This window comes from Chiloscyllium punctatum, chromosome 6, assembly GCF_047496795.1.
Source record: "Chiloscyllium punctatum isolate Juve2018m chromosome 6, sChiPun1.3, whole genome shotgun sequence".
In the NCBI taxonomy this organism is placed as follows: domain Eukaryota; kingdom Metazoa; phylum Chordata; class Chondrichthyes; order Orectolobiformes; family Hemiscylliidae; genus Chiloscyllium; species Chiloscyllium punctatum.
Window position 1 is genome coordinate 141,363,379 of NC_092744.1, and position 9,310 is coordinate 141,372,688.

The 9,310-nt window shown below is 43.5% G+C and overlaps 1 non-coding gene across 1 annotated transcript; it reads left to right on the plus strand.

The window, feature by feature from the left end:
• Positions 1-7,710: 7,710 nt before the first annotated feature.
• trnav-cac (transfer RNA valine (anticodon CAC)) lies at positions 7,711-7,783 on the plus strand. Its single transcript has one exon. It is a non-coding gene; the product is annotated as a tRNA-Val (tRNA).
• Positions 7,784-9,310: the final 1,527 nt, after the last annotated feature.

Here is a 9,310-nt window from a genome sequence, read left to right on the forward strand (position 1 = left end):
GCTTTCGGTTAGTCAAGTCAGACTTGCCTTCGTGCCAATCAGCTTGTTCTACCATCCGATTCGTTTGAGTCTTTCTGCGTGTTATGTTCAGCACTCACTGTTAATGTTGTCACTTCATCCCTGGTACATGCTGCCCCTTCCCACCAACTCCAATTCCCAACAACAAAAGTTTTACAAAGTTGCCCACCAGCTCTACCTAATGGCAAACTGCATTTCAGAAAACAAAACATGTAGCTATTGAAGTAATCAACAGTTCGGATTTTGATGATGATGAGAGTCACTTTGATGTATTAAATGAGAGATTTTAAGAACAATGTGAAGCAAAGATCTAATGTATTTAAGGCACAGAGTCAGAGAGATGTGCAGCACAGAAACAGATCCTTCAGCCCAACTCGTCCATGGCAACCAGATATCCTAACCTAATTTCGTCCCATTTGCCAGCATTGGTCCATATCCTTCTAAATGCTTCCTGTTCATATATCCCAGATGCCCTTTAAAAGCTGTAATTTAGTTTAATTTAATTTAAATGCCTCCACCACTTCCTCTGGCATCTCATTCTATACATGCACCACCCTCTGCATGAAAACGTTGCCCCTTACATCCCGTTGATTTTTTTTTTGCCCTCTCATGCTGAACCTGTGCCCTCTCGTTCTGGACCCCCCACCGCAGGGAAAAGAACTGCTGACCTCTACATTGTACAGAGCGACTGCTGCTCTCTATATGATACACAGGGACAGCTGTTGTCCATATTATACACAGGTACAGCTGTTCTCTATATTATACACATGCACTGGTAATAGACAGAGGGATTGCTATCCTCTATATTATACATAGGGTCTCATGTTCTCTATATTAGACACAGGGATTCATGTTCTCTGCATTATACAATGTGACTGCTGTTCTCTGTTTTCACAGGGACGGTTGTTCTCTATGCTATACCCTGCTATTCTCAGGAACTATAGACCGGTGAGCCTGACATCAGTTGTGGGCAAGTTATTGGAGGGATCCTGAGGGATAGGATTTTCACACATCTGGTTAAGCAAGGGCTGGTTAGGGATAGTCAATGTGGCTTTGTGCATGGAAAATCATGTCTCACAAGCTGGATTGAGTATTTTGAAGAATCACCAAAGAGGATTGATGAAGGCTTTGACAAGCTCCCTCATGGTGGCCTGGTTAGCAAAATTAGGTCACATGGAATACAGGGAAATCTAGCCATTTTGATACACAACTGGCTTGAAAGTAGAAGACAGATGGTGGTGGTGGTGGTGGAGGCTTGTTTTACAGACTGAAGCCCCGTGACCATTGGGGTGCCACAGGGATTGGTGCTGGGTTCACTGCTTTTTGTCATTTATATAAATTATATGGATGTGAGCAAAAGAGGTATATTTATTAATTTGCAGATGACACCAAGATTGGAGGTGGAGTGGACAGCGATGAAGGTTACCTCAGAGTATAACAGGATCTTGATCAGATGGGCTGATGAGCTGAGCAGTGGCAAATGAAGTTTAATTTAGGTAAATAAAACGTACTGCACTTTAGAAAGGAAAATCAGGACTGGGTTTATACACTTAATGGTAAGGTCCTGGGGAGTGTCCAATGAGACCTTGGGACACGGTTCATAGTTCCTTGAAAGGGGAGTCACAGATGGATATGTTAGTGAAGAAGGTATTTAGTATGTTTTCCCTTATGGGACAGAGCATTGAATATGGGAGTTGGGAGGTCATATTGCAGCTGTGCAGCACATTGGTTGGGCTACTTTTGGATTATTGTGTTGCATATCAGGCTTTCTTTCTCTTCAAAGCATGTTATGAAACTTGAAAGGGTTAGAAAATACATGGGAACAAATGTTCTCTGCAATATGCACATGATCTGCTCTTCTCTATAATACAGACAGGGACAGCTACTCTCTGTAATACACACGGGGACTTCTGTTTCATATACTCAGCAATTACTGTTTAGTATAGCATACACAGGGACTGCTGTTCACTGCAGTTTAGAGAATAAGTGCTATTCTGTATAATCTAATATTGCAGGTCAAGCGATGACCCAGTGATGTTATCGTTGGACTGCTAATCCAGAGACCCAAGTAATGTGCTGGGGACCCAGATTCAAATCCTGCCATGGCAGATGATAGAATTTGAGTTTCAGAAAAATCTGCAAGTATGAGAGTAATCATGGTCATGAATCCATCGCTGATTGTTTGAAGAACCCAACTTGTTCTGGAATGGCTTTTAGGGAAGGAAATTGCCATCCTTACCTAGTCTGGTCTCCATGTTTTTCCAGACCCACAGCAATGTGGTGGAATCTGAACTGCTCTTTGCACCATTAGGGATGGCCAATAAATGCTGTCTGAGACAACAACACCCTCATCCCATAAATGAATAAAAAAGATAACATTTAACAAACTGGAACAGAAACCACCAAACCACCATCTTCTGCACTGTAACGTGACATTGATTACTATTTGAGGTCCTGTGGGGTGTAAATTGTGGAATTTATAATTGATAATTTTGTTCAAAAAGTGTGGAGCTGGACAAACACAGCCAGTCAGGCAGCATCTGAAGAGGAGAAGAGTCGATGTCTCCAACATAAGCTCTTCCTCAAGACAATCTGTTCCTTTTCCAGCACCACACTTTTTGACACTGATCTCCAGCCTCTGCAGTCCTCACTTTCTCCCAGCATAAATTTTGTTGTTGTAGTTTCTTTCTGTGTCTCTGAACTTCACAGTATTCCTGTAATTGTGGTGATTTCTTAAAAGAACAGGTTTCAAAGCTGGGCTGCAGAATGAATGGGTTTTGTGCACTTATGAATGTTTATTAAAGCTAAGCTGTTATGTCTCAAAGTCAAACAAACTTGAACTTTTAGAAAGAGATTCACTTAACTCACCAAATTTCTAGCCACTCTGTTTAAGGTGAATTTCTAAGGCAACAAAAAGTGATCAACCTTATCCCAAACTGTAATCCCAGTGTTTCAAGCAAACTATATCAGTAATATTGCTCACATACAGGTGGCAACCAGTTCTATTGTTTCGAAAACATTGCAAAAGGAGTTGAAATGTGAAAGGTGATGCTGATTGGCTAGCTCATCATTACAATGGCATTGCAGCAAAAACAGGAAGCCGTCAATCTTAATTCTCAGACCCGATAGGTGGACTCTGATTGGTCGGGGTGTCAGCATGGGGATACAGCAGTGGTTGGTTGTCTCCATGATGCTTTTCTTATCGAATAAGTGCAATGTCAGTAAAAATTCCTTTTGCCTACATGAACCAGGGTCCTGCGGAATTATATTTGTTGCTTCTAACTCATGCGCAGATGCAATGCACCCAGCTGTTGATCTTGAATTGGTTTCCAGTTTCACTCTTGGCATAGTTCAGGTTATTTAATCAATGATTTCCAAAGCAGAATCACTTCTAATGAGGCTAACAAGCACGGGCTGGTTGAGCACAGACAGCTTGCTACCAGCAGAGAATGATCAAAGGGACATGTTTTCTCACATGGTCCACCAGTTGTCAGGATGTAGGGCCAACATATCCGGCATCCCACCAGCACCAAACCCCATGTCATGTTATTCATTTGTGATTCACCTGTTGGCCTTGTGTGTGTGAAGGTGGTAACCTGCCGAATGATGCCAATGATAGAAATTGTTCTCACGGTTCACTGCACCCACCAAGTCTGGGTTCCCCATGACACGTAAAATCGATGTCCCTTTTCTGTTCTATCATATCTGTTACTGAATCTGCACAGCCTGAATTGGTTGAATACTTGGTGAAACTATTATAATCATATCTAAATGAGTTTTCCACATGCACAGTGAAGGATTCCCTCATGATTACGAAGACCACATGAGAGCTACATTCTGAGAGTGATAACATGCCCACGTGCTCTTTCAACATTGCCAGCTTATTATTATTACAGTTCAAATAAGCCATTGAAATTCAGACATATCACTTGTGTCTGATTCAGTGTTCACTAAACATCATCTCTTTTTTCCTTTCTGGTGGCATCGTGGCTTCGGGGTTAATACAGCACCAGGGTTCTTGGTTCAATTCCAGCCTTGAGTAACTGTCTGTGTGAATATTGTCCCCTGTGTCTCTTTGCATATTCTCCCCAGGTCTGCATGGGTTTCCTCCTACAATCCAAAGATGTGCAGGTTAGGTGAATTGGCTGTGCTAAATTGGCCATAGTGTTCCAGGTTAGGTGCATTAGTCTGGGATAAATGTAGAGTAATAGGAGAATGGGTCTGGGTGGCTTACTCTCTGGAGGATCGGTGTGGACTTCTTGAGTCTATGGGCCTGTTTCCACGTTGTTGGGAGTCTATGATACACATGAACTGAGCACCTTGTGCAGTTGACTTCAGTTCCAATAACAACGTGTCTGACCAAATAGATGGTGTTACCATGGGATATTCTCGAGGGAAAACTCTTCCTAACATCTTTATTGGTAACCATGCAAAACACATCTCTGATGGCATGATACCTAGCCTCCATCCATTTGCATATCTTCAACATGTAGATGACATGTTTGCGACATTTGAATCTGCATTAAAGAGTTTCTTTATAAAGCTCGATGATCGCCACCTGATGCTAAAATTCACCACTGAAATGGAGTACCCTTTCCTTGATACATTCATTGCGAAATCAGCCAAATTGTTTTTAAACTCCAATATCTGAAAGCCAACATTCACTGGTCAGCATACTTGTTAGGATTCCTACAGTCCCCAAGATCAACTTGTGGAGACCGTCATGAATATAGTCCTCACCATCCTCTCACTGTGTGGACTTGATACTGAGTTAGAGCCGATCAAAACTGGTTCTTGTAATAACAGATTCCCAGATGAAATCATCACTCATTGTACATCATAAAAACTCATTAAAAGGCCTGTCTCCACCACTTTGACACTTTGCAGTGCCTTATCAGGTCATTATCTGGGAAAGAAAATGTCATAGAATCATAGAGTCATCGAGTCTGACAGCATAAAGACAGCACCTCCGGCCCATACTGGTCTAGGATAACCAGAAGATAGAACATGGAGCATTACAGCACATGCCCTTTATGGAACTGCTCGGCTAATACAGGAAGTTACACTCACAGAATATGGAGCATTACAGTGCAGTACAGGCCTTTATGCTACACCTTGTCTAACACCAGACATTACACGAATACAACATAGAACATTACAGCGCAGTACATGCCCTATATGGAACCGCTCAGCTAATACAGGAAGTTAGATTCAAAGAACATGGAGCATTATCACGAAGTACAGGCCCTTCGTGGAACCGCTCAACTAATAAAGGATGTTTGACTAATATAACACAGAACATTACTGCGCAGTACAGGCCCTATATGGAACCGCTCGGCTAATACAGAAAGTTTGTCTCATAGAACATAGAACATTACAGCACTGTACAGGCCCTTTGTGCAACCACTTGGATTATAAAGGAAGTTAGAGTCATAGAACATGGAGCATTAAAGTGCAGTACTGGCCGTATATGGAACCGCTCGGCTAATACAGAAAGTTAGACTCATAGAACATAGACTCAGAGTCTCAGAAATGTACAGCATGGAAACAGAACCTTCAGTCCAACCCGTCCATGCCGACCAGGTATCCAAACCCAATCTAGTCCCACCTGCCAGCACCCAGCCCATATCCCTCCAAACCCTTCCTATTCATATACACAGTTCTCCAGTTTCCTCATTTCCCCGACCCCCCACCTTGTCTCAGTCCCAACCCTCGAACCTTGCTAACCTGCAATCTTCTTCCTGACATCTCCGCCCCCACCACCACTCCGGCCTATCACCCTTACCTTATCACCCTCACCTTAACCTCCTTCCACCTATCGCATTTCCAACGCCCCTCCCCCAAGTCCCTCCTGCCTACCTTTTACCTTAGCCTGTTTGGCACACTCTCCTCATTCCTGAAGAAGGGCTCATGCCCGAAACGTCGATTCTCCTGCTCCTTGGATGCTGCCTGACCTGCTGCGCTTTACCAGCAACACATTTTCAGCTCTGATCTCCAGCATCTGCAGTCCTCACTTTCCCCTATTCATATACCCATCCAAATTCCTTTTAAATGTTGCAATTGTACCAGACTCCTCTGGCAGCTCATTCCACAGACTACCACACTCTGCATGAAAAAGTTGCCCCTTATGTCTCCTTCATATCTTTCTCCTCTCACCCTAAACCTATGCCGTCTAGTTCTGGACTCCCCGACCCCAGGGAAAAGACTTTGCGTATTTATCCTACCCATGCCCCTCATAATTTTGTAAACCTCTATAAGGTTCACCGCTCAGCCTCCGACGCTTCAGGGAAAACAGCCCCAACCTGTTCAGCCTCTCCCTATAGCTCAGATCCTCCAACCCTGGTAACAGCATTGTCAATCTTTTCTGAACCCTTTCAAGTTTCACAACATCTTTCTGATAGGAAGGAGACCAGAATTGCATGCAATATTCCAACAGTGGCCGAAACAATGTCCTAACCAATGTCCTCCCAACTCCTGTTCTCAATACTCTGACCAATAAAGGAAAGCATACCAAACGCCTTCTTCACTATCCTATTTACCTGCGACTCCACTTTCAAGGAGCTATGAACCTGCACTCCAAGTTCTCTTTGTTCAGCAACACTCCCTAGGACCTTACCATTAAGTGTATAAGTCCTGCTAAGATTTGCTTTCCCAAAATGTAGAACCTCGCATTTATCTGAATTAAACTCCATCTGCCACTTCTCAGCCCTTTGGCCCATCTGGTCAAGGTCCTGTTGTAATCTGAGGTAACCCTCTTCGCTCTCCACTACACCTCCAATTTTGGTGTCATCTGCAAACTTACTAACTATACCTCCTATGCTCACATCCAAATCATTTATGTAAATGACAAAAAGTAGACTGCCCAGCACTGATCCTGGTGGCACTCCACTGGTCACATGGAACATTACAGCACAGAACAGACCCCTTATGGAACTGCTCGGCTAATTCAGCGTGTTAGACTCAGAAAATAGATCATTACAGTGCAGTACAGACCCTTTATGGAACCGTTTGGTGAATACAGGGTGTTACACTTATAGAACATAGATCTATAAGTGTAGTACAGGCCCTTTATGGAACTGCTCGGCTAACAATGGAAGTTACTCTCACAGAACACGGAGCATTACAGCACTGTACAGGCCCTCTATGGAAACACTCGGCTAATACTGGACGTTAGACTCATACAATATGGAGCATTACAGCGCAGTACCGGCCCTTTATGCTACAGCTTGGCTAATACCGGATGTTAGACTAATACAACATTGAACATTACAGCGCAGTACATGCTGTATATGGAACCGCTCGGCTAATACAGGGAGTTAGATTCATACAACGTGGAGCATTACAGCGGAGTACAGGCTCTTCGTGGAACTACTCGGCTAATAAAGGATGTTTGACTAATACAACATACAAGATTGCAGTGCAGTACAGGCCCAATATGGAACTGCACGGCTAATACAGGGAGTTAGATTCAAAGAACATGGAGCGTTACAGCGCAATACAGGCCCTTCATGGAACATCTCGGATAAAAAAGGAAGTTAGTCTCAGAGAACAAAGAACATTACACCGCAGTACAGGCCCAATATGGAACTGCTCGGATAATACAGGGAGTTAGAATAATAGAAAATGGAGCATTACAACGCAGTACAAAACCTTTATGCAATCACATGGCTAATACGGGGATAACTGAGGCTTGTTTCTGTAGTGTAGTGGTCATCACGTTCGCCTCACAAGCGAAAAATCCCTAGTTCGAATCTGGGTAGAAACTGCTTTGTTCTTCAACTGCAGCCTTTGACAGAGACAAGAACGGAGCTTTTTTGCTTGCTTTCCCATCTGCAAACCTGCCTTCGAATTTGCTTGAACAAATCTGCTCTCGTAGTAAAATGTAATGTAATTCCATTTACTTACAGTGCAAAGCGATCTAAAGCGCTGGATTGAGGCTCCAGTGAATGCAGAGGCGACAGAAGAAAAATGGGTTTGCTTCCCGGGGAATTGACTGCGGTGTGGGAAAGTGCCGAATTTTCCAAAGTGTCTGTGCTGTCATGATCGTGTTCGCCTCCCGTGCGGAAAATCGCAAGCAGCTCTACTGTTGCTTTCTGTTCCAGGCAAGTTGACCTTTTACTGGAACCGAATGGAGACTGTTATTTCATCGCTGTTGCGAAACAGAGTCCTACGGTGACTCGACTCGTCGTTGTTTGGTTTTCTGGCCAATGAGAAAATCGTTCCAATGTATTTCGATGTCATATGTTTTTGAATTTCTCCCACTTCCTTCATTTCCGTCCTGGAGACATCGGAAGGGAAAGGTAATCTAATCGAGACTGCGATTGGTGAAATTCACTTTTTATGGCCCATTCTTATTATGTTCTTTCTTTGTCTCTTTGCAGCATTGTCTGGGGAGTGGTGGTGCACTCAGGCTCCAGTATGTTTGAAAGAGTAGTTTGGAATTGCCCTGTTGTTAGTTGTGTGATTACTTTATGGCTCATGCCCCCGGATTGTCTCACATTTAGCATTCATGCTCGCTGTGTCTGAAAATGCATTTGGTTTTCCAGTTTTGTTTGTGTTCCGTGTTAAATGCTTTCTGTTTTGCGATTCGCTCAATACATTACGAATTAACAGGGTTTCTGAGGTAACTTTCAGCTGCAAAAATCCTCAACTGAAAATCTGGGAAACTTTCACGGAGTATGGTCAGTCGGAGCAAAAGTAAGGATGTCGTTCGTTTCTGCAGTGTTTCACAATACTACCTTTCCCGTGAGCAGTCGAACAGACTAAATGATTTTGCCACAGACTGCGACGGCAAGCTCTGCAACAACGTCATTCTTTAAAGCAGGTGTGAGCAACACAACGTTATTGGGGTACACCACGTGGAAACAGATACTTCGGTGTATCTCGTCCATGCTCAGCACAGCCAAATTTAAACAAGTCCCATTAAACAACGAGCTCATGGAAACAGAAAGGTGAAAGGTAGAATGGCTTCAACTTTCAGTGCTGGATGCCACTGAGCCCCAGCAGGGACGGCAGAGGCTTGTTTCTGTAGTGTAGTAATCTGTCTGTCAAATGTATCCCAAAGTCGTCTCTGAAAGACCTCATTTGGAAGGTGTCTGTCGTTATTCAACGTGCGAGAATTGGCACCAGAGGTCCTGAATCATATTTTGGAGCAGTTCGCACGTTAGTGGCTCATTCAATCAGCAACAGCAATGAAAGAAATTACACTCTCAGACGGACCTTTGGACTTTCACCAGAGCTGCAACTTCCTCACTTCCCCACTCGCCCAAGCCGTTTACATTTTCCTGCTCGT